The following is a 25,354-nucleotide window of genomic DNA, read 5'->3' on the forward strand; positions in this document are numbered from 1 at the left end:
TATGTTGTATCACCTATTTGTGAGATTGTAACTTTCCTTATTTTTCGTGACATTAGTTTAAAAAAATTCATGGTTTTACACATGTTCACACAATTGTGTTTCAAAAAAATATGTTTGCACTTGTTTTAAAATCATAAGAATTCTAAAAAATCCATTTTTACTAAAAAATTATTTTAAAATGTACAAAAAAATTAAAACATTCTTTAAAGAAAAACATCTGTTGAAGGATGTTTTTTTAGAGAAATGTTCTGCTTTTCATAAACATTTAAGATTATTAAAGAAGTGTTCCAATTTTGATGGAAACCTTAACTTCTATTAAAAATAAGGAAATTTTCATGTTTACAAAAAAAACCATTGACAAACTATTCCATGCAAAACTTCTCTTCCATATGATGAAGAACGCTAAGTTGGCTTCTTCACGTCCAAACTTGATTCTACAAAAAGCAATAATCACTTTTACCTTATTACCGATATAAAGCTCGTTGTGCCTTTTTCTTCGCCCGGTGCAACGCACGGACATTTGTACTAGTCTTCTAAAAAATATCTTTCTCTCGTCTTCTCCTCGAGTGACGGCAAGGGTTCCTCCTCCTTCTCCCATTCCCTTCTCTCTCTTGTGGCCTCCTCCCACCAGCCGCGGCCTCTTCCGCTTGAACCGGCGATGGTGGTGCTAGCGCAGTGTCCCGGAACTCGCCTTCCACCGTCGCCAGGTGCGTTGGAAAAATTGTCGTTGTCAACCCGTCCCCTATGCGTTTCCTCCTGCCCAGACGTGTTCTCATCCCCGCCCTCCTCCAAGTTCACCGGCCGGGAGGCAAGGATCTGTCGGTCATGAGCGGTGGGAGGCGGGCGCACGCGCAGACCGAGCCTGCTGCTTCATCTCCTTCGCCTACCCATGGTCGTTGATGAGAGGAACTTCGTGGGGAAGGCAAGAGAAGTGGATCTGAGAAGATTGTGGAATATTATGCTTGGAAGATGCGGGATTCTTTTTACTGATGGAATCATTCACCTACTTACGTTTCTAGCTCAGTCTTACGATGTAGCTGCTGTTTTTTCTCTCTTCAATTCACCCAATTACGTTTCTAGCTTATGTGTCGTCGGGTGAAATGATGTTGGGTGGTTGTATGAGGTGTTAGCTGCATGGTCAATTCATGGATTCGGCCACACCTTTTTAGTTTGCCATCTTGCTTCTCGTTTTCTTATGTGCTTCAATGAGATAACCGGATGTTCGACAAGTTTGATTAGTAATAGTTCTAATAGCAGACTGAAACATTAATAAAGCCAAAATCTGCCTATCATGGTGGAGAATGCAGACGGGCAGCAGGTTCACTGGAATGCTTTATGACTTCGAGTCACTCATCATGTCATTATTTGATATCATTCAACACGTACATTTGTTCTTAATTTGGTGCCTTTTTGAAAAATATAACACACATGTTGCTCTAGCAATCGACCTCCCTGGTGGATGGCTAAAAGAAAACGATTTTGCTACTGCATCTGTTCTTCAGATTCATAATAAATTAAATACTTCTACTGATGTCGCTACAACATTCTGGTTTAATTCAACATGAGCTATTTTACCTTTTACAGGCCCTTCTGGGTGGTGGCGGCGGCGGCGTGTTTTCCAGGGAAAGGCTTGCATTCACGCCTAAGTAAGCATACAATGATGAAAATTGCCATATATGTGGTTCAACTTTTAGTGAATTCCATTTTATGGCAACCATTATATGATGCTTGTGGATACTAATAATGCACTGACATGAGCATGTTATTCAAAGTTTTGATTATTCAGATTCTGATAGCACTAGAAATATTTTGTATCTGCATTAGTAACCATATTAATGCCTGAATTGTGGTTGCTTTGTGCAGATCCCCTTGTAAATGAATTTGACCAAATCATATCGATCTCTGCTTTCAAGGATGTTCACGATAACACTGTCATTTTTGGAATTCATACATCAACTGTAGGTATCATTTATGCCTTTTGTTGGTTGATGTATCATTTATCTTTCGAAAAGCAGGCCCTGTTATGCATGATTCATGTTATGTGGGAACTTTATTTTGTTGTTATCATTTGGATAAGATTACTTGCAAATATTTAAGTTGGTAGCTTTTCTTTTTCCGGGTAAGAAGTTAAACCGTGCAGTTCACTTATCAGTTATTGCTAGATTCGGTGAGTTGGTGGTATTATACACGAAAAACAGAATATTTCATAGTTAGCTATTGTACTCTGGTGACGGGCGACTCACAAAGATATCATTTCATTATCAGGATGCAACATTTGTTCCTAAACCTAAACTCTCCTGGTGTTATCTTTTGACGGATGACTTTAACTCTCCTATGTTTGTTCATCAGTCATTGGGCTTTTTATGGTTCATTTATTGACTAAAACATCATTTTTTATTGCAGTTGACCAAACCCAACTAGACTGTGCTAAATCATCCGTGAAATCAGCAATCTCGGCGAACCTAGAATCAAAGGTATGCGTACTCATGTGATATTTCTGTAATTGTGCCTGACGGTCTACTAATAATTAAACTCACAGGCATGAGCAACTGAAGACAATGGGCGCCAAGTATTAGCATTTGTTGAAAGGTACAATAATCAAACATTTCCGCTAAACCTTAATATTTTTGCTGGTGCCTATGGTTCGATTTCCATCAAGGTCGAGAAAAACGTATGTTTATTCTTCACTCTAGACATTGTAGAATTTATGGCTCGGGGATGGTGATGTCTGCTTTGCCATTTTAGTCGGTTAGTAGAATAATTAATAGCTCGAGATTGACAATGACATGTTAATTTATTGAACATATTGTAATCATATTAGATATGAGTACGAGGGAGCCCTCTTAACCATATTTTATTATTTGGTACAAATTATATGATTATTAATGCAGAGTTGCAGACCCATGCTACTTGTTTTTTTAATGATGGTTGCTTAACCAAACTGTAATTTTGTTCCCCACATGGTGCAAGTACAGAAGGAGCAGAAGATTGTATGCGTGAGTGATGCTTGCTTAACCGTACTTAATTTGTTTTACTATGATGGATTAAGCCTGGGTGGAGGTACCAGTTGTGTGTAGGGTGGATGTGTGCAAGCTAGAAGTTAAAATTTTAATTGTGATACGTTATTAATCATGTGTGCGGTTTAACAAATATTTTAGTTTATAGGAATAATAATAGCATAACCATCTCTTGTGGCCACACATTGAAGGAACCAACCACGGAGTGTGCAGTCTTGGCAGCATGAGGAAGCAGGGATGGTGACCTGACAAGGAGAGGAGGAGGTTAATGGGAAGCAGGTAACAACCTACGATCTCTTCCTATTTTTTATCATCTTATTGTTTAGTACCACAACAGATAACCATCTCTTGACACTTCTCTAAACAGGTAAGCATCATGGGCAGTGGGTATAAGGAGGACGTTGGAAAAATTATTTTTTGGGTGGTGATTTCCCCAATGTTGGTTGGTTAGATGATATATCTCTTGATAATGCAGTGTGCTTTCAATTTCGTGAGTTTGACCTCTTTCAGAAAGCTTTTCAATTGCAGGTCTCTCTCTCATGGATGGATGGTCACATGGAAGTAATCAATTGACTAGCTATGAAGATTGCTGGGATTGACAAAAACGCAAAAGTGATCCAGTTGGTGGAACTATTGTAGAACTCCTCGAGGAGGTAACCCTTTACGAGAGGGTGCAAGTGTTACTGTCTGCTACTATATTTGACAGTAAATAAAAAACAATCTACAAGTAGTCAAATATTCTTGATTGAAAGTCTGCAAGTAGTCAGGTAGTCTTACAAAAGTCCATTCTAGAAGATCTTTGCTTGTTGTAGCTATACAGTTTACCTCTATTTTTTGTCAGTTAGCACTGTATGTTAATTCTCTTTGTGGCCTTGGCGAGGATTTTTCTGCCCGCTCTTTTTCTTGCACCAAATTAGCTCCTTTGACTATGATGCGATTAAACTTTGTTATAATAATATGTTGGGAGCAGGCTAGCATTGCTTTTATGTAACTGGGCATGAATCACAAACAACAAAGAGCTAGAAAAGGGCACCACCCAACTTTCACTCAGGCGGACCAAGATGTGCATAAACAAGATAAGTGTGCACAGGCCTGCCACAGGAGGCGCCACCAGGTGGCGCCCCAGCCTCTAGTTTTTATTAAAGTATGCACACCTTTCATTTTATTTCTAGGTCCGTCATTGGATGCAACAACTTTTTAGAATTTGTTAATAATGGGGTCTTAATTGAGAAGGTCAATTTTAAATATTGTTATCGTTCAGCTAATTAAGCGGGCATGTGCTAAGTAATTTTTCCTATTGTAATAAGATTTCTAATTGGTGGACGAGCTTCCAAGATGTCTAGTGAATAAGCTTGTAGACCATGTATCCTTAGTTTGTAATTAATAAAACTAGCCTTGACGGCCTTCACTCAAAGAAAGAAATCCGAGGCAAATCAAAAAGCACGGGGCCTCGTCGGATTTGTAGCTCTAGGAGGGTGAGGCTGGGCGCGGTCCGTGCCGGTGGTTGGTGAGACCCCACGTCCGAGGTCATCTAGTTTTCACTCGAAGAAAAAACGAGGGCTGCAGCAGCACGGACTAGGGTAGATTCCAGCTAGGTTGGGTCAGCCTCCAACATTGTGAGGCGTGCCAACAGTTGGCGGGTGCGCTGGTGGTGTTGCGAAGTGTAGGGGTCGCATCGGCACAGATCAAGTGGTGGTGGTTCCCCCTGCAGAATGGTGTAGGTGCTGGTGGTACCTTCCATTCTCCTTAGGCCAAACATGAGGCGTGTGCGGCTACGGGCCGACCATGCTCGATGGTTTTGACTGGGACCCTTTCGCGGGAGGACCAATTTTTAGCCCGATCTCTAAGAGGGTGAGTCTAGGCGCGGACCCTTCAATCTATGTATTATTTCAATATACGTATTAATAAAATCTTCCCAAGAAATGCAGCAATGCAAGTCGTCTTTGGTTTGGAGCTAAATTCTCGAGAGGTGCCCGCAGACGTGGTGGTTCTTCCTCTCGCAAGCGTAGTGAGCGTTGTTGGTGGTCGTGAAATCATTGCACTAGTCGTCGGATCAACGCTGAAGTTCATAGACATGGCGTTATGCAAGCTCATCGGAGCCAAAGGCAGAGGGCCATGGTCAAGGTTTTCTCGACATTGATTGTCAAGAGTCATCAATTCGTACCCTCCCTAGTTCATGTTGGAAATATGCCCTAGAGGCAATAATAAATTAGTTATTATTATATTTCTTAGTTCATGATAATCGTTTATTATCCATGCTATAATTGTATTGATTGGAAACACAATACTTGTGTGGATACATAGACAAAACATTGTCCCTAGTAAGCCTCTAGTTGACTAGCTCGTTGATCAAAGATGGTCAAGGTTTCCTGGCCATAGGCAAGTGTTGTCACTTGATAACGGGATCACATCATTAGGAGAATCATGTGATGGACTAGACCCAAACAAATAGACGTAGCATGTTGATCGTGTCATTTTGTTGCTACTGTTTTCTGCGTGTCAAGTATTTGTTCCTATGACCATGAGATCATATAACTCACGGACACCGGAGGAATGCTTTGTGTGTATCAAACGTCGCAACGTAACTGGGTGACTATAAAGATGCTCTACAGGTATCTCCGAAGGTGTTCGTTGAGTTAGTATGGATCAAGACTGGGATTTGTCACTCCGTATGACGGAGAGGTATCTCGGGGCCCACTCGGTAATACAACATCACACACAAGCCTTGCAAGCAATGTGACTTAGAGTAAGTTGCGGGATCTTGTATTACGGAACGAGTAAAGAGACTTGCCGGTAAACGAGATTGAAATAGGTATGCGGATACTGACGATCGAATCTCGGGCAAGTAACATACCGAAGGACAAAGGGAATGACATACGGGATTATATGAATCCTTGGCACTAAGGTTCAAACGATAAGATCTTCGTAGAATATGTAGGATCCAATATGGGCATCCAGGTCCCACTATTGGATATTGACCGAGGAGTCTCTCGGGTCATGTCTACATAGTTCTCGAACCCGCAGGGTCTGCACACTTAAGGTTCGACGTTGTATTATGCGTATTTGAGTTATATGGTTGGTTACCGAATGTTGTTCGGAGTCCCGGATGGGATCACGGACGTCACGAGGGTTTCCGGAATGGTCCGGAGACGAAGATTGATATATACGATGACCTCATTTGGTTACCGGAAAGTTTTCGGGCATTACCGGAAAAGTTTCGGGCTCATCGGTAGTGTACCGGGAGTGCCGGGAGGGGTGACGGGGACCACCAGGGGGGGTGTCACGCCCCAAGGGTTCTCATGGGCTATGGGAAGAGATAAACCAGCCCCTAGTGGGCTGGAATAAGTTCCCACTAAGGCCCATAAGGTTTGAGAAGGAAAAAACACAAGGTGGAAAGAGTTTCCAAGTGGGAAGGTGGAATCCTACTCCAAGTAGGATTGGAGTAGGACTCCTCCACCTCCAATTTCGGCCAAACCTTTAGGTTTTGAGGCTGCCTCCTCCCCTCCCTCCCTCCTATATATAGTGGGGTTTTAGGGCTGATTTGAGACAACTTTGCCACGGCAGCCCGACCACATATCTCCACGGTTTTACCTCTAGATCGCGTTTTTGCGGAACTCGGGCGGAGCCCTGCTGAGACGAGATCATCACCAACCTTCGGAGCGCTGTCATGCTGCCGGAAAACTCTTCTACCTCTCCGTCTCTCTTGCTGGATCAAGAAGGCCGAGATCATCGTCGAGCTGTACGTGTGCTGAACGCGGAGGTGTCGTCCGTTCGACACTAGATCGTGGGACTGATCGCGGGATAGTTCGCGGGGCGGATCGAGGGACGTGAGGACGTTCCACTACATCAACCGCGTTTACTAACGCTTCTGCTGTACGGTCTACAAGGGTACGTAGATCACACATCCCCTCTCGTAGATGGACATCACCATGATAGGTCTTCGTGCGCGTAGGAAATTTTTTGTTTCCCATGCGACGTTCCCCCTGGCCGCAGCAGGTGGCCACAAGCCCTCTAGGTGCGGCCACCCCCTGGCCGCGCCTAGGGGGCTTGTGGGCACCCAGCTGGCCCTCTGGCTCCCCCCTTTTTCTACAAGAAGGGTTTCGTCCGGGAAAAAAATCAGGAGGAGGCTTTTTCGAGGATTCACCGCCGCCACGAGGCGGAACTTGAGCAGAACCAATCTAGAGCTCCGGCACGACGATCCTGCCGGGGAAACTTCCCTCCTGGAGGGGGAAATCGTCGCCATCGTCATCACCAACACTCCTCTCATCGGAGGGGACTCATCACCATCAACATCTTCATCAGCACCATCTCATCTCTTGTAACCCATCTCCGTCTCGCGGCTCCGATTGGTACTTGTAAGGTTGCTAGTAGTGTTAATTACTCTTTGTAGTTAATGCTAGTTGGATTGTTTGGTGGAAGAGTTTATGTTCAGATCCTTAATGCTACTCATTACCTATCTCATCATGAATATGATTATGCTTTGTGAGTAGTTACTTTTGTTCTTGAGGACATGGGATAAGTCATGCTAATAGTAGTCATGTGAATTTGGTATTCGTTCGATATTTTGATGTGTTGTATGTTGTTTTTCCTCTAGTGGTGTTATGTGAACTTCGACTACATAACACTTCACCATTATTTGGGCCTAGAGGAAGGCATTGGGAAGTAGTAAGTAGATGATGGGTTGCTAGAGTGACAGAAGCTTAAACCCTAGTTTATGTGTTGCTTCGTAAGGGGCTGATTTGGATCCACTAGTTTAATGCTATGGTTAGACTTTGTCTTAATTCTTCTTTCGTAGTTGAGGATGCTTGCGAGAGGGGTTAATCATAAGTGGGATTCTTGTCCAAGTAAGGGCAGTACCCAAGCGCCGGTCCACCCACATATCAAACTATCAAAGTAACGAACGCGAATCATATGAACATGATGAAAACTAGCATGACAGAAATTCCCGTGTGTCCTCGGGAGCGTTTTTCCTCCTATAAGACTTTGTCCAGGCTTGCCCCTTGCTAAAAAAGGGATTGGGCCACTTTGTTGCACCGTTGCTACTTTTGTTACTTGTTGCTTGCTACGAATCATCTCACCACACCACTACTTGTTACCGATAATTTCAGTGCTTGCAGATACTTCGTTGCTGAAAACCACTTGTCAGATCCTTCTGCTCCTCGTTGGATTCGACACTCTTACTTATCGAAAGGACTACGATAGATACCCTATACTTGTGGGTCATCAAGACTCTTTTCTGGCGCCGTTGCCAGGGAGTGAAGCACCTTTGGTAAGTGGAAATTGGTAAGGAAACATTCATATAGTGTGCTGAAATTTATTGTCACTTGTGACTATGGAAACTAATCCTTTGAGGGGCTTGTTCAGGGTATCTTCACCTAGAACAGAAGCACAAATAGTTGCTCCTCAACCTGCTGCATCTACTGAAAATATTTGCTTTGAATTTCCTTCGGGTATGCTTGAGAAACTGCTGGCTAATCCTTTTACAGGAGATGGAACATCACATCCAGATTTGCACCTAATGTATGTAGATGAAGTTTGTGGTTTATTTAAGCTTGTAGGTTTGCCTGAGGATGAGGTCAAGAAGAAGGTCTTTCCTTTATATTTGAAGGATAAGGCGTTGACATGGTATAGTCTATGTGATGATACTGGATCATGGAACTACAATCGGTTGAAATTGGAATTTCATCAAAAAGTTTTATCCTATGCATTTAGTAGATCGAGATCGTAATTAAATTTATAATTTTTGGCCTCGTGACAGAGAAAGCATCGCTCAAGCTTGGGGGAGGCTTAAATCAATGTTATATTCATGCCCCAACCATGAGCTCTCGAGAGAAATTATCATTCAGAACTTCTATGCTCGGCTTTCTCATGATGATCGCACCATGCTTGACACTTGTACCGGTTCTTTTATGAAGAGAGATATTGACTTCAGATGGAATTTATTGGAGAGAATTAAACGCAACTCTGAAGATTGGGAGCTTGAAGAAGGTAAGGAGTCAGGTATGAATTTCAAGTTTGATTGCGTTAAATCCTTTGTTGAAACAAATACTTTTTGTGACTTTAGCGCTAAGTATGGACTTGAATCTGAGATAGTAGCTTCATTGTGTGAATCATTTGCTGCTCATATTGATCTCCCCAAAGAGAAGTGGTTTAAATATCATCCTCCTTTTGAAGTCAATGTAGTTAAACCCTATCCAATTGAAGAGAAAGTCATTGCCTATAATGATCCTATTGTTCCCAGTGCTTACATTGAGAAACCACCTTTCCCTGTTAGGACAAAGGATCATTCTTAAGCTTCAACTGTGATACATAGAGGCTACATTAGAACACCTACACCCCCTGAGCAAATTAGAGTTGAACCTAGCATTGCTATTATCAAAGATATCCTGTCCGAAGATGTTGAGGGACATAATATTCACTTCTGTGAAGATGCTGCTAGAATTGCTAAACCTCACGCTAGAGATAAACATAGGCCTGTTGTTGGCACACCTGTTGTTTCTGTTAAGATAGGAGATCATTGCTACAATGGTCTATGTGATGTGGGTGCTAGTGTTAGTGCAATACCTCAATCCTTATATGATTAAATTAAAGACGAGATTGCACCTGTTGAGATAGAGCCTATTGATGTCACTATTTAGCTTGCCAATAGAGATACTATCTGCCATGTGGGAATTGTTAGGGATGTTGAAGTCTTGTATGGTAAAACGAAGTATCCTGCTGATTTCCTCGTTCTTGCTACCGCACAAGATAGCTTTTGTCCCATCATATTTGGTAGACCTTTTCTCAATACCTTCAATGCTCATATTGATTGTGAGAAGCAAACTATTACTGTTGGCTTTGAAGGTGTGTGACATGCGTTCAATTGCTCCAAGTTTGGTAGACAACCTCATGAAAAAGAGTTGCCTAGTAAGGATGAAACTATTGCCTTAGCTTCTATTGTCGTGCCTCCTACTGATCCCTTGGAGCAATACTTACTTGACCATGAAAATGATATGCATATGGATGAAAGGGATGAGATAGATAGAGTTGTCTTAGAACAATATCCTATCCTTAAGAATAACTTGCCTGTTGAACTGCTTGGGGATCCACCCCCACCAAAGGGTGAACCTGTGTTCGAGCTTAAACAGTTGCCTCATACTCTTAAGTATGCTTATCTTGATGAAAAGGAGATATATCATGTTATAATTAGTGCTAGTCTCTCAGAGCGTGAAGAAAAGAAGTTACTAAAAACTCCGAGGAAGCATCGTGCTGCTATTGGATATACTCTTGATGATCTTAAGGGCATTAGTCCCACTCTATGCCAGCACAAGATTAAAACTGATCCTGATTCCAAACCAGTTGCTGATCATCAAAGGAGATTAAATCTTAAGATGAAAGAAGTAGTGAGAAAAGAAATACTAAAGCTCCTGGAAGCGGGAATTATCTATCCCGTTGCTCATAGTGATTGGGTGAGTCCGGTGCATTGCGTCCCTAAGAAGGGAGGCATTACCTTTGTCCCTAATGATAAGGATGAATTGATCCCATAGAGGATTATTACTGGCTATAGGATGGTGATCGATTTTAGGAAATTGAATAAAGCCACTAGGAAAGATCATTACCCTTTGCCTTTTATCGACCAAATGCTAGAAAGACTGTCTAAACACACACACTTCTGCTTTCTAGACGGTTATTCTGGTTTCTCCCAAATACCTGTTGCACAATCTGATCAGGAGAAAACCACTTTCACCTGCCCTTTCGGTACCTTTGCTTATAGAAGTATGCCTTTTGGCTTATGTAATGCACCTGCCACCTATCAAAGATCTATGATGGCTATATTCTCTAACTTTTGTGAAAAGATTGCTGAGGTTTTCATGGACGACTTCTCCGTTTATGGGTCTTCCTTTGATGATTGCCTCAGCAACCTTGATCGAGTCTTGCGGAGATGTAAATACACCAATCTTGTCTTGAATTGGGATAAGTGCCACTTTATGGTTAATGAAGGCATCGTCTTAGGACATAAAATTTCTGAAAGAGGTATTGAAGTCGATAAGGCTAAGGTTGATGCGATCGAGAAAATGCCATACCCCACAGATATCAAAGGTATAAGAAGTTTCCTAGGTCATGTTGGTTTCTATAGAAGGTTCATTAAAGACTTCTCTAAGATTTTTAGGCCTGTTACCAATCTCTTGCAAAAGGATATTCCTTTTGTTTTTGACGATGATTGTGAGGAAGCCTTCGAAATACTTAAGAAGGCCTTGATAAGTGCACCTATTGTTCAACCACCTGATTGGAACTTGCCTTTTAAGATCATGTGTGATGCTAGTGATTATGCTGTTGGAGCTGTTCTAGGGCAAAGAGTTGATAAGAAGTTGAATGTTATTCACCATGCTAGTAAAACTCTAGACAGTGCCCAAAGAAACTATGCTACTACAGAAAAGGAGTTTTTAGCAGTCGTGTTTCCATGTGAAAAGTTCCGGTCTTATAAAGTTGATTCCAAAGTCACTACACACTGATCACGCTGCTATTAAGTACCTCATGGAGAAGAAGGACGCTAAACCTAGACTTATCAGATGGGTTCTCTTGCTACAAGAATTTGATCTGCACGTTGTTGACAGAAAGGGTGCTGATAACCCAGTAGCAGATAACTTGTCTAGGTTGGAGAATGTTCTTAATGACCCACAACCTATTGATGATAGCTTTCTCGGTGAGCAACTGAATGTCATTAATGCTCTTAGTGCACCGTGGTATGCTGATTATGCAAACTATATCGTTGCCAAATATATACGACCTAGTTTCACATACTAGCAAAATAAGAAATTCTTCTTTGACTTGAGACATTACTTCTGGGATGATCCTCGCCTTTATAAGGAAGGAGTAGATGGTGTTATTAGACGTTGTGTACCTGAACATGAACGGGGACAGATCCTACAAAAGTGTCACTCCGAGGCCTACGGAGGACACCATGCGGGAGATAGAACTGCACACAAGGTATTGCAATCAGGCTTCTATTGGCCCACTCTCTTCAAGGATGCCCGTAAGTTTGTCTTGTCTTGTGACGAATGTCAAAGAATAGGTAATATCGGTAAACGTCAGGAAATGCCTATGAACTATTCACTTGTCATTGAAGCATTTGATGTCTGGGGCTTTGATTATATGGGACCTTTTCCAAAATCCAACGGGTATACTCATATCCTAGTTGCTGTTGATTACGTCACTAAGTGGGTAAAAGCTATCCCCACTAGTAGTGTTGATCACAACACTTCTATCAGGATGCTTAAAGAAGTTTTTTCCCTAGATTTGGAGTCCCTAGATATCTATTGACCGACGGTGGTTCACATTTCATTCATGGTCCTTTCCGTAAAATGCTTGCTAAGTACGATGTAGACCATAGAATTGCATCTCCCTATCACCCCCAGTCCAGTGGTGAAGTAGAGCTAAGCAATAGAGAGATTAAACTAATTCCGCAAAAGATTGTCAATAGGTCTAGAAAGAATTGGTCTAAGAAGCTCGATGATGCACTGTGGGCTTATAGGACTGCCTATAAGATCCCATGGGCATGTCTCCGTACAAAATGGTGTATGGTAAAGCATGTCATTTACCTCTTGAGCTAAAGCATAAAGCTTATTGGGCAAACAAAGAGCTCAACTTTGATTTCAAACTTGTTGGTGAGAAGAGGTTATTTGACATTAGCTCGCTTGATGAATGGAGAACTCAAGCATATGAGAATGCCAAGTTGTTCAAAGAAAAGGTTAAGAGGTGGCATGATAAAAGGATACAAAAGCGTGAGTTCAATGTAGGTGATTATGTCTTGCTATATAATTCTCGTTTAAGTTTTTTTGCACGCAAGCTTCTCTCTAAATGGGAAGGTCCCTATATTTTTGAGGAAGTATATCGTTCCGGTGCTATCAAGATCAACAACACGGAAGGTAATTGTCCGAGGGTTGTAAATGGGCAGAGAAGCAAGCATTATATCTCAGGTATTCCCATAAATGTTGAAAGCAATATCATCAATACCATAACTCCGGAAGAATACCTAAGAGATGTTTATCAGCCTGTTTCAGACTCCGAAAACGAAGAGGTATGTGATTCGGTAAGAAAACAAACTCCAAAACTTTTCCAGTAGGAATTTTTCTCCGTTTTGGAATATTTGAAAAAATTGAAAAATTAGAAGTAGTCCGGAAAGCACGCGAGGAGGCGACAAGCGTGCCAGGCGCAGGCCCACCCCCTGGCCGCGCCTGGGGGGCTTGTGGCCACCTCGTGTGCCTCTCGGACTCCATTTTCGTGCGGAGTACTCCTTCTGGTCTGGAAAAAATCATTATATATTCTCCCGATAGGTCTGACCCTTGTATCACGCAGATTTCCTCTGTTTTCGTTTCGAGCCTGTTTCTGTTGCAGATCTAGATCGCTATGACGTTCCCAAAAGCTCCGAAGGACAAGATCTTCGAGAAGGTCATCAATCCCAGATGACCCACAAGTATAGGGGATCAATCGTAGTCCTTTCGATAAGTAAGAGTGTCGAACCCAACGAGGAGCAGAAGGATCTGACAAGTGGTTTTCAGCAAGGAAAAATTTGCAAGCACTGAAATTGTCGGTAACAAGTGATTGTGTGGTGAGATGATTCGTAACAAGCAACAAGTAACAAAAGTAGAAACAGTGCAGCAAGGTGGCCCAATCCCTTTTGTAGCAAGGGACAAGCCTGGACAAAGTCTTACAAGGGGAAAAACGCTCCCGAGGACACACGGGAATTTCTGTCATGCTAGTTTCATCATGTTCATATGATCGCGTTCGTTACTTTGATAGTTTGATATGTGGGTGGACCGGCGCTTGGGTACTGCCCTTACTTGGACAAGCATCCCACTTATTATTAACCCATCTCGCAAGCATCCACAACTACGAAAGAAGAATTAAGACAAAGTCTAACCATACCATTAAACTAGTGGATCCAAATCAGCCCCTTACGAAGCAACGCATAAACTAGGGTTTAAGTTTCTGTCACTCTAGCAACCCATCATCTACTTACTACTTCCCAATGCCTTCCTATAGGCCCAAATAATGGTGAAGTGTTATGTAGTCGACGTTCACATAACACACTAGAGGAAAAACAACATACAACATATCAAAATACCGAACGAATACCAAATTCACATGACTATTATTAGCATGACTTATCCCATGTCCTCAGGAACAAAAGTAACTACTCACAAAGCATAATCATAATCATGATCAGAGGTGTAATGAGTAGCATCAAGGATCTGAACATAATCTCTTCCACAAAATAATCCAACTAGCATCAACTACAAAGAGTAATCAACACCACTAGCAACCTTACAAGTACCAATCGGAGTCGCGAGACGGAGATTGGTTACAAGTGATGAACTAGGGTTTGGAGATGAGATGGTGTTGATGAAGATGTTGATGGAGATGAGTGCCCTCCGATGAGAGGAGTGTTGGTGATGACGATGGCGACGATTTCCCCCTCCGGGAGGGAAGTTTCCCCGGCAGGATCATCCTGCCGGAGCTCTAGATTGGTTCTTCTCAAGTTCCGCCTCATGGCGGCGGCAAAACCATGAAAAAGCTCCCTTCTGATTTTTTTCTGGACGAAACCCTCCATATAACAAAATAGGGGGGCAAGTGGGCCAGCAGGGTGCCCACGAGCCCCCATGGCGCGGCCTGGGGGGGTGTGTGGCCGCGCCGTGCAGGCTTGTGGCCACCCCCTAGCGCTCCTCTCGCACTTCTTCGGCCCAGTATTTTTTATATATTGGGAAAAAATATCCATTGATTTTCACGGCGTTTGGAGTTGCGCAAAATAGGTATCTCAACTTTGCTCCACTTTCAGGCCAGAATTCCAGTTGCCGGTATTCTCCCTCTTCATGTAAACCTTGCAAAATAAGAGAGAAAAGGCTTAAGAATAGTACCGTAGAGTGAAATAACAGCCAAAGAAGCAATAAATATCAACGTGAAAACATGATGCAAAATGGACGTATCAACCCCCCCCCCCAAGCTTAGACCTCGCTTGTCCTCAAGCGAAAGTCAAGCTCAATAAATATGTCCACATGTTTTGGGAGAGAGGTGTCGACAAAACAAGATACGAACATGCATGCATCTTGATCATGATCAGAACAGCAATACCAACGTATAATCTCTCATGCTAAAGTGATAATTCCTTCACAAAGTAAAGCATGGATCAAGAACCTTACCGAGAAGTAACAACCGATAGCCTTTAGTCATTGAAGCAATTGCAATTTATCACAACATCAGAAAGAGTCAAATAAGAGCTTGTAAAGCAAATCCACATACTCAATCATACTTTCGTTCTCTACAATTGCTACAACTCACGTGGTACTCATGAGATCAAAGTTTCAGCTGGAAATAGAGAAAGATAGGGGCTTATAGTTTTGCCTCCCAACTGCTTACCTCAAGGGTAATGTCAACAACAATAATTCATGGATACTTACCTCCAAGTTGACATACGAATATAGATCTTTCCCAAGCATGTGACGGTGGCCAAGACAAAGACAAAGTAAGGAATTGGTGAAGATCACCATGACTCTTTCAAGGGAAAAAAGTAAAGGTACAAGATAGGCCCTTCGCAGAGGGAAGCAGAGGTTGTCATGCGCTTTTGAGGTTTGGATGCGTGTCCTCTTAGTGCGGAGGAACGTCACTTTATATTGCCCCCTGTGATAAAGAACTTTATTATGCAGTCTGTCGCTTTTATGTCTTCCTCATCACAGGTTCGTATAAAGCTTATTTTCCACACACTAATAGATCATACATATTAGAGAGAAATTTTTATTGCTTGCGCCGATGACAACTTACTTGTAGGATCTTATTCAATCCATAGGTAGGTATGGTGGACACTCATGGCAAAACTGGTTTGAAGGTTTATGGATGCACAAGTAGTATCTCTACTTAGTGCGGCAGGTTTCGCTATTGTGAGGTGGAAGCAATCGTCACATGCTAAGGGATCTCTAATCATATAACATTGTTCAGAGCCAAGAAAACACAACCCATTACGTTGTCTTCCTTGTCCAACATCTACTTCTAGGCATGCAATAGTTTAGTGAGTGTTCAGAATCATAGGTGGTGTCAGAGATGATATATTTATATGTGAACCTCTCCTTCTTTATCACTTCCTATTAATTGCAACAATGACCATGGTCTACGTTTGCCTACCCTCAACAAGTTTCAATCCTCATTCTTTTTATATGTGAAGCCATCACTTCCCATAAGATCACTACATGATCTTTCATGCTTTTATTCTATTCTCACTCTTTTGGTCATGGCAAGAGGCAAAGCCCTTCAACTAAGACACTCTTTATTATATGGCTCACAAGCAAGAATACATCGGGGGTGACACAAAGAAAAACTCAAGAGTACAACACGAAGACTTTACTCAACTAGAAAAAGAGAAAACTGAAAAGGAAAACTAAAATAAAGGTGAAAGCAAAAGATGTGATGGTGATACGATACCGGGGTAACTCCCCTAAGCTTGGCACAAGCCAAGGGGATTGCCCATACCAATGCTCAGTTGTCTTCCTTTGGTGGTGATGGTGGTGGAGTTGTTGAAGCGGTCTTGAGCTTGTCTAATTTCCACTTGAGCATAAAGTTCTGCTCCCTCAGATCATCATTTTCCTCCTCAAGCTTCAACACTCTTTGGCAAAGTTCCTGCTTACTCTCCTGCAAGAAACGAGAAGGGATAAACAAGTTGTTAGACTTCTTCCTTGAGTCAAGGAGGCTCGACTTCTTGAACTCCACATGAGTGCGTCCAGGTTGAGGTAGAGGAGCCTCCTCTTCATCGAAACTTGTTTGTTCCTTCCCCTTGGGATCATAGTCGTCTTCCTCATCAGTGGTCCAGCCATATGGTTCCAAGTCCCCATAGACCTTGGGGTTAGCAAGGTAATCTTCCACATAGCTCTCCCCCTCTGAATCTTGAGAAGACATCTTGACCTAGATCTGCAGTAGAAAACATGCTCGAAACGAAAAACAGAGGAAATCTGCATGATGCAGGGGTCAGACCAAACGGAAGCATATATAATGATTTTTCCAGACCAAAAGGAGTCCCATGCACGAAAATGGAGTCCGGGAGGCGCACGAGGTGGCCACAAGCCCTCACGGCGCGGTCAGGGGGTGGGCCCGCGCCGTGCATGCTTGTCGCCTCCTCGCGCACTTTCCGGACTACTTCCAATTTTTGTATTTTTTCAAATATTCCAAAACGGAGAAAATTTCCTATTGGAAAAGTTTTGGACTCTGTTTTCTTACCGAATCTCATACCTCTTCGTTCTCGGAGTTTGAAAAAGACTGATAAATATCCCTTAGGTATTCTTCCGAAGTTATGGTATTGATGATATTGCTTTCAACATTTATGGGAGTACCTCAGATATAATGCTTGACTCTCTGCCCATTTACCACTCTCGGACAATTACCTTGTGTGTTGTTGATCTTGATAGCACCGGAATGATATACTTCCTCAACAACATAGGGACCTTCCCATTTAGAGAGAAGCTTGCCTGCAAAGAATCTTAAACGAGAGTTATATAGCAAGACATAATCACCTACATTAAACTCACGCTTTTGTATCCTCTTATCATGCCACCTCTTAACCTTCTCTTTGAAGAGCTTGGCATTATCATATGCTTGAGTTCTCCACTCATCAAGCGAGCTAATGTCAAATAACCTCTTCCCACCGACAAGTTTGAAATCAAATTTGAGCTCTTTGATTGCCCAATAAGCTTTATGTTCTAGCTCAAGAGGTAAATGACATGCTTTCCCATACACCATTTTGTACAGAGACATGCCCATGGGATTCTTATAGGCAGTTCTATAAGCCCACAGTGCATCATCGAGCTTCTTAGACCAATTCTTTCTAGACCTGTTGACAGTCTTTTGCAGAATCAGTTTAATCTCTCTATTACTTAGCTCTACTTGACCACTGGACTGAGGGTGATAGGGAGATGCAATTCTATGGTTAACATCGTACTTAGCAAGCGTTTTAGGGAAAGCACCATGAATGAAGTGTGAACCACCGTCGGTCATTAGATATCTAGGGACTCCAAATCTAGGGAAGATAATTTCTTTCAGCATCTTGATAGAGGAGTTGTGATCGGCACTACTAGTGGGGATAGCTTCTACCCACTTAGTGACGTAATCAACAGCAACTAAAATGTGCGTATACCCGTTGGATTTTGGAAAAGGTCCCAATAATCAAAGCCCGAGACATCAAATGGTTCAATAACAAGTGAATAGTTCATAGGCATTTCCTGACGTTTGCTAATATTACCTATTCTTTGACATTCGTCACACGACAAGACAAACTTACGGGCATCCTTAAAGAGAGTGGGCCAATAGAAACCTGATTGCAATACCTTGTGTGCAGTTCTATCTCCCGCATGGTGTCCTCCGTAGGCCTCGGAGTGACACTTCTGTAGGATCCGTCCCTGTTCATGTTCAGGTACCCAATGTCTAATAACACCATCTACTCCTTCCTTATAAAGGTGAGGATCATCCCAAAAGTAGTGTCTCAAGTCAAAGAAGAACTTCTTCTTTTGCTGGTACGTGAAACTAGGTGGTATGTATTTGGCAATGATATAGTTCGCATAATCAGCATACCATGGTGCACTACGTGAAGCATTGATGACATTCAGTTGCTCACCGGGAAAGCTATCATCAATAGGTTGTGGGTCATTAAGAACATTCTCCAACATAGACAAGTTATCTGCTACTGGGTTATCAGCACCCTTTCTGTCAACAACGTGCAGATCAAATTCTTGTAGCAAGAGAACCCATCTGATAAGTCTAGGTTTAGCGTCCTTCTTCTCCATGAGGTACTTAATAGCAGTGTGATCGGTGTGAATAATGAGTTTGGAATCAACAATGTAAGACCTGAACTTTTCACACGCAAACACGACTGCTAAAAATTCCTTCTCTGTAGTAGCATAGTTTCTCTGGGCAGTGTCTAGAGTTTTACTAGCGTAGTGAATAACTTTCAACTTCTTATCAACTCTTTGCCCTAGAACAGCACCAACAGCATAATCACTAGCGTCACACATGATGTCAAAAGGAAAGTTCCAATCAGGTGGTTGAACAATAGTTGCAGTTATCAAAGCCCTCTTAAGTATTTTGAAGGCTTCCTCACAATCATTGTAAAAAACAAAAGGAATATCCTTTTGCAAGAGATTGGTAAGAGGCCTAGAAATCTTAGAGAAGTCTTTGATGAACCTTCTATAGAAACCAGCATGACCAAGGAAACTTCTTATCCCTCCGATATCTGTGGGGTATGTCATTTTCTCGATTGCATCAACCTTAGCCTTATCGACTTCAATACCTCTTTCAGAAATTTTATGTCCTAAGTCAATGCCTTCATTATCATAAAGTGGCACTTCTCCCAATTCAAGACAAGATTGGTGTCCTTACATCTCTACAAGACCCGATCAAGGTTGCTGAGGCAATCATCAAAGGAAGACCCGTAAACGGAGAAGTCATCCATGAAAACCTCAACAATCTTTTCACAAAAGTTACAGCATATAGCCATCATACATCTTTGAAAGGTGGCAGGTGCATTACATAAGCCAAAAGGCATACGTCTATAAGCAAAGGTACCGAAAGGGCAGGTGAAAGTGGTTTTCTCCTGATCAGATTGTGCAACTGGTATTTGGGAGAAACCAGAATAACCGTCTAGAAAGCATAAGTGTGTGTGTTTGGATAGTCTTTCTAGCATTTGGTCGATAAAAGGCACAGGGTAATGATCTTTCCTAGTGGCTTTATTCAACTTCCTAAAATCAATCACCATCCAATAGCCAATAATAATCCTTTTTGGGATCAACTCATCCTTATCATTAGGGACAACGATAATGCCTCCTTTCTTAGGAACGCAATGCACCGGACTCACCCAATCGCTATGAGCAACAGGATAGATAATACCTGCTTCTAGGAGCTTTAGTATTTCTTTTCTTGCTACTTCTTTCATCTTAGGATTCAATCTCCTTTGATGATCAAGAACTGGTATGAATTCAGGATCAGTTTTGATCTTGTGCTGGCATAGAGTGGGACTAATGCCCTTAAGATTATCAAGAGTATATCCAATAGCAGCACGGTGCTTCCTCAGAGTTTTTAGTAACTTCTTTTCTTCCTATTCTGAGAGGCTAGCACTAATAATAACAGGATATATCTCCTTTTCATCAAGATAGGCATACTTATGAGTATCAGGCAACTGTTTAAGCTCGAACACAGGATCACCCTTTGGTGGGGGCGGATCCCCAAGCAGTTCAATAGGCAGATTATTCTTAAGGATAGGATATTGTTCTAAGACAACTGTATCTATTTCATCCCTTTCATCCATATGCATATCATTTTCATGCTCAAGCAAGTATTGCTCTAAGGGATCAGTAGGAGGCACGTCAATAGAAGCTACCGCAATAGTTTCATCCCTACTAGGCAACTCCTTTTCATGAGGTTGTCTACCAAACTTAGAGAAATTGAACTCGTGTGACACACCTTCAAAGCCAACAGTGACAGTTTGCTTCTCACAGTCAATATGAGCATTGACGGTATTGAGAAAAGGTCCGCCAAATATGATGGGACAAAAGCTATCTTGAGTGGTAGCAAGAACGAGGAAATCAACAGGATACTTTGTTTTACCACACAAGACTTCAACATGCCTAACAATTCCCACACGGTAGATAGTATCTCTATTGGCAAGCTGAATAGTGACATCTATAGGTTCTATCTTAACAGGCGCAATCTCATCTTTGACTTCATCGTATAAGGATTGAGGTATTGCACTAACACTAGCACCAAGTCACATAAACCATGATAACAATGATCTCCTATCTTAACAGAAACCACAGGCATGCCAACAACAGGCCTATGCTTGTCTCTAACGTGAGGTTTAGCAATTCTAGCAGCATCTTCACAAAAGTGAATATTGTGTCCCTCAACTTCTTCAGACAGAAGATCTTTGATAATAGCAATGCTATGTTCAACTCTAATTTGCTCAGGGGGTGCATGTGTTCTAATATAGCCTCTACGTATCACAGTTGAAGCTTTGGAATGATCGTTTATCCTAACATGGAAAGGTGGTTTCTCAATGTAAGCACTGGGTACCACAGGATCATTATAGGCAATGACTCTCTCTTCAACTGGAGTGGGTTTAACTACGTTGACTTCTAAAGGAGGATGAAATTTAAACCACTTCTCTGTGGGGAGATCAATATGAGCAGCAAAAGATTCACACAATGAAGCTACTATCTCAGAGTAAAGTCCATACTTAGCGCTAAAGTCACAAAAAGTATTTGTCTCAACAAAGGATTTAACACAATCAAAAGTGAAATTCATACCTGACTCCTTACCTTCTTCAAGCTCCCAATCTTCAGAGTTGCGTTTACTTCTCTCCAATAAATTCCATTTGAAGTCAATATCTCTCTTCATAAAAGAACTGGTACAAGAAGTGTCAAGCATGGTGCGATCATCATGAGAAAGCCGAGCATAGAAGTTTTGAATGATAATTTGTCTCGAGAGCTCATGATTGGGGCATGAATATAGCATTGATTTAAGCCTCCCCCAAGCTTGAGCGATGCTTTCTCTGTCACGAGGCCAAAAATTTATAAATATAATTCCGATCACGATGTGCTAAATGCATAGGATAAAACTTTTGATGAAATTCCAATTTCAACCGATTATAGTCCCATGATCCAGTATCATCACATAGCCTATACCATGTCTACGCCTTATCCTTCAAAGATAAAGGAAAGACCTTCTTCTTGAACTCATCCTCGGGCACACCTGCAAGCTTAAATAAACCACAAACTTCATCTACATAGATTAGATGCAAGTCTGGATGTGATGTTCCATCTCCTGTAAAAGGATTAGCCAACAGTTTCTCAAGCATACCCGAAGGAAATTCAAAGCAAATATTTTAAGTAGGTGCAGCAACTTGAGGAGAAACTCTCTGTGCTTCCATTCGAGCTGAAGATACCCCGAACAAGCCCCTCAAAGGATTAGTATCCATAGTGACAAGTGACAAGAAATTTCAGCACACTATATGAATGTTTCCTTACCAAGTTCCACTTACCAAAGGCGCTTCACTCCCCGGCAACGGCTCCAGAAAAGAGTCTTGATGACCCACAAGTATAGGGGATCAATCCTAGTCCTTTTGATAAGAGTGTCGAACCCAACGAGGAGCAGAAGGATTTGAGAAGTGGTTTTTAGCAAGGAAAAATGTGCAAGCACTGAAATTGTCGGTAACAAGTGATTGTGTGGTGAGATGATTCGTAACAAGCAACAAGTCACAAAAGTAGCAACGGTGTAGCAAGGTGGCCCAATCCCTTTTGTAGGAAGGGACAAGCCTGGACAAAATCTTACAAGGGGAAAACGCTCCCGAGGACACACGGGAATTTCTGTCATGCTAGTTTCATCATGTTCATATGATTCGCGTTCGTTACTTTGATAGTTTGATATGTGGGTGGACCGGCGCTTGGGTACTGCCCTTACTTGGACAAGCATCCCACTTATGATTAACACCTCTCGCAAGCATTCGCAACTACGAAATAAGAATTAAGACAAAGTCTAACCATAGCATTAAACTAGTGGATCCAAATCAGCCCCTTACGAAGCAACGCATAAACTATGGTTTAAGCTTCTGTCACTCTAGCAACCCATCATCTACTTACTACGTCCCAATGCCTTCCTCTAGGCCCAAATAATGGTGAAGTGTTATGTAGTCGACGTTCACATAACACCACTAGAGGAAAAACAACACACAACATATCAAATTACCGAACGAATACCAAATTCACATGACTATTATTAGCATGACTTATCCCATGTCCTCATGAACAAAAGTAACTACTCACAAAGCATAATCATAATCATGATCAGAGGTGTAATGAGTAGCATCAAGGATCTGAACATAATCTCTTCCACCAAATAATCCAACTAGCATCAACTACAAAGAGTAATCAACACTACTAGCAACCTTACAAGTACCAATCGGAGTCGCGAGACGGAGATTGGTTACAAGTGATGAACTAGGGTTTGGAGATGAGATGGTGCTGATGAAGATGTTGATGGAGATGAGTCCCCTCTGGTGAGAGGAGTGTGTGTGATGACGATGGCGACGATTTCCCCCTTCGGGAGGGAAGTTTCCTGGCAGGATCGTCCTGCCAGAGCTCTAGATTGGTTCTGCTCAAGTTCCGTCTCGTGGCGGCGGCGAAACCACGAAAAAGCTCCCTTCTGATTTTTTTCTGGACGAAACCCTCCATATAGCAAAAGAGGGGGGCAAGTGGGCCAGCAGGGTGCCCACAAGCCCCCATGGCGCGGCCTGGGGGGTGGCCGCGCCTTGCGGGCTTGTGGCCACCCCCTGACGCTCCTGTGGCACTTCTTCGGCCCAGTATTTTTTATATATTGGGAAAAATCTCCATTGATTTTCACGGTGTTTGGAGTTGCGCAGAATAGGTATCTCAACTTTGCTCCACTTTCAGGCCTGAATTCCAGTTGCCGGTATTTTCCCTCTTCATTTAAACCTTACAAAATAAGAGAGAAAAGGCATAAGAATAGTATCGTGGAGTGAAATAACAGCCAAAGAAGCAATAAATATCAACGTGAAAACATGATGCAAAATGGACGTATCAATCCCTACCTCACGGGAGTGCTACAACACCCTCAATCTATCGAGATGCGTGAGGGGATGTTGCACATCCGTGATGTTGAGGGGCCTAAGAAGACTGGAAGCATGGAGGCGAGGCTCGAAGCAATGGAGCAACAAGTCTTCAAGTGCCAAGGGATGGTGGAGCGTGGACTCAACGCCAACCACATGATGATCACGGAGTTCACCAGCAAGCATAAGATCGATGCCAATGACATTGGGAAGCACCTCTCGAGGCTCTATGACAGGATTGATCACCTCCAGGCCCAGATCTATGACCTGCAGAACCAAAATTGCGAGTATGAGTATAGATTTAAATCAATACGGTTGATTGCAGATTTGACGATTCCGAAGACTCGTTCATCTTTCCATGATGGAGCACCTATGCCTTGGAAGACGAAGGATCAAACCCATGTTGCAACAACTCCACCACTATCACCTCCAAAGGAAGACAACTGAGCATGGGTATGGGAAATCCCCTTGGCTTGTGCCAAGCTTGGGGAAGTTGTCCCGGTATCGTATCACCATCACATCTTTTGCCTTTACCTTTGTTTTAGTTTTCCTTTTCAGTTTTATTTTTCTCTAGTAGATTAAAAGTCTTGGTGTTTTAGTCTTGAGTTTTCCTTTGTGTCTCCCTCGATGTATTCGAGCTCGTGAGCCATATAATAAAGAGTGTGTTAGTTGAAGGGCTTTGCCTCATGCCATGATCAATAGATTGAGAATAGAACGAAAGCATGAAAGATCATGTAATGATCTTATGGGAAGTGATGGCTTCACATATAAAAAGAATGTTGATTGAAACTTGTTGAGGGTAGACAAACGTAGACCTTGGTCATTGTTGCAATTAATAGGAAGTGATAAAGAAGGAGAGGTTCACATATAAATATATCATCTTGACACCATCTATGATTGTGAACACTCACTAAACTATTGCATGCCTAGAAGTAGATGTTGGACAAGGAAGACAACATAATGAATTGTGTTTGCTTGGTTCCGAACAATGTTATATGATTAGAGATCCCTTAGCATGTGACGATTGCTTCCACCTCATATTAGCCAAAACTCCCGCACCAAGTAGAAATACTACTTGTGCATCCATAAACCTTCAACCCAGTTTGGCCATGAGAGTCCACCATACCTACCTATGGATTGAATAAGATCCCTCAAGTAAGTTGTCATCGGTGCAAGCAATAAAAATTGCTCCCTAATATGTATGATCTATTAGTGTGTGGAAAATAAGCTTTGTACGAACCGGTGATGAGGAAGACATAAAAGCGACAGACTACATAATAAAGTTCTTTATCACAGGAGGCAATATAAAGTGACGTTCCTCCGCACTAAGAGGACACGCATCCAAACCTCAAAAGCGCATGACAACCTCTGCTTCCCTGTGCGAAGGGCCTATCTTGTACCTTTACTTTTTGCCCTTGAAAGAGTCATGGTGATCTTCACCAATTCCTTGTTTTTCCTTTATCTTGGCTAACGTCATATGCTTGGGAATGATCTATATTCATATGTCAACTTGGAGGTAAGCATTCATGAATTATTATTGTTGACATTACCCTTGAGGTAAGCAGTTGGGTGGCAAAACTATAAGCCCCTATCTTTCTCCGTGTCCAGCTGAAACTTTGATGTCATGAGTACCACGTGAGCTGTAGCAATTGTAGAGAATGAAAAGATGATTGAGTATGTGGCTTTGCTTTACAAGCTCCTATTTGAC

At 42.2% G+C, this 25,354-nt stretch overlaps 1 long non-coding RNA gene across 3 annotated transcripts; it reads left to right on the plus strand.

Moving 5' to 3' along the window:
* Window positions 1–306: 306 nt before the first annotated feature.
* LOC123440390 lies at window positions 307–3,929 on the plus strand. 3 transcript variants are annotated; one of them, XR_006630314.1, is made up of 6 exons: window positions 307–1,646; window positions 1,864–1,962; window positions 2,404–2,474; window positions 2,540–2,589; window positions 3,209–3,296; window positions 3,546–3,929. It is a non-coding gene; the product is annotated as an uncharacterized LOC123440390 (long non-coding RNA). The 3 variants fall into 3 exon arrangements; XR_006630313.1 differs by having other exon boundaries at window positions 308–1,646; window positions 1,864–1,958; window positions 3,385–3,929; XR_006630312.1 differs by having other exon boundaries at window positions 308–1,646; window positions 1,864–1,958.
* Window positions 3,930–25,354: the final 21,425 nt, after the last annotated feature.

Source organism: Hordeum vulgare, chromosome 3H (genome assembly GCF_904849725.1).
Source record: "Hordeum vulgare subsp. vulgare chromosome 3H, MorexV3_pseudomolecules_assembly, whole genome shotgun sequence".
Lineage (NCBI taxonomy): Eukaryota > Viridiplantae > Streptophyta > Magnoliopsida > Poales > Poaceae > Hordeum > Hordeum vulgare.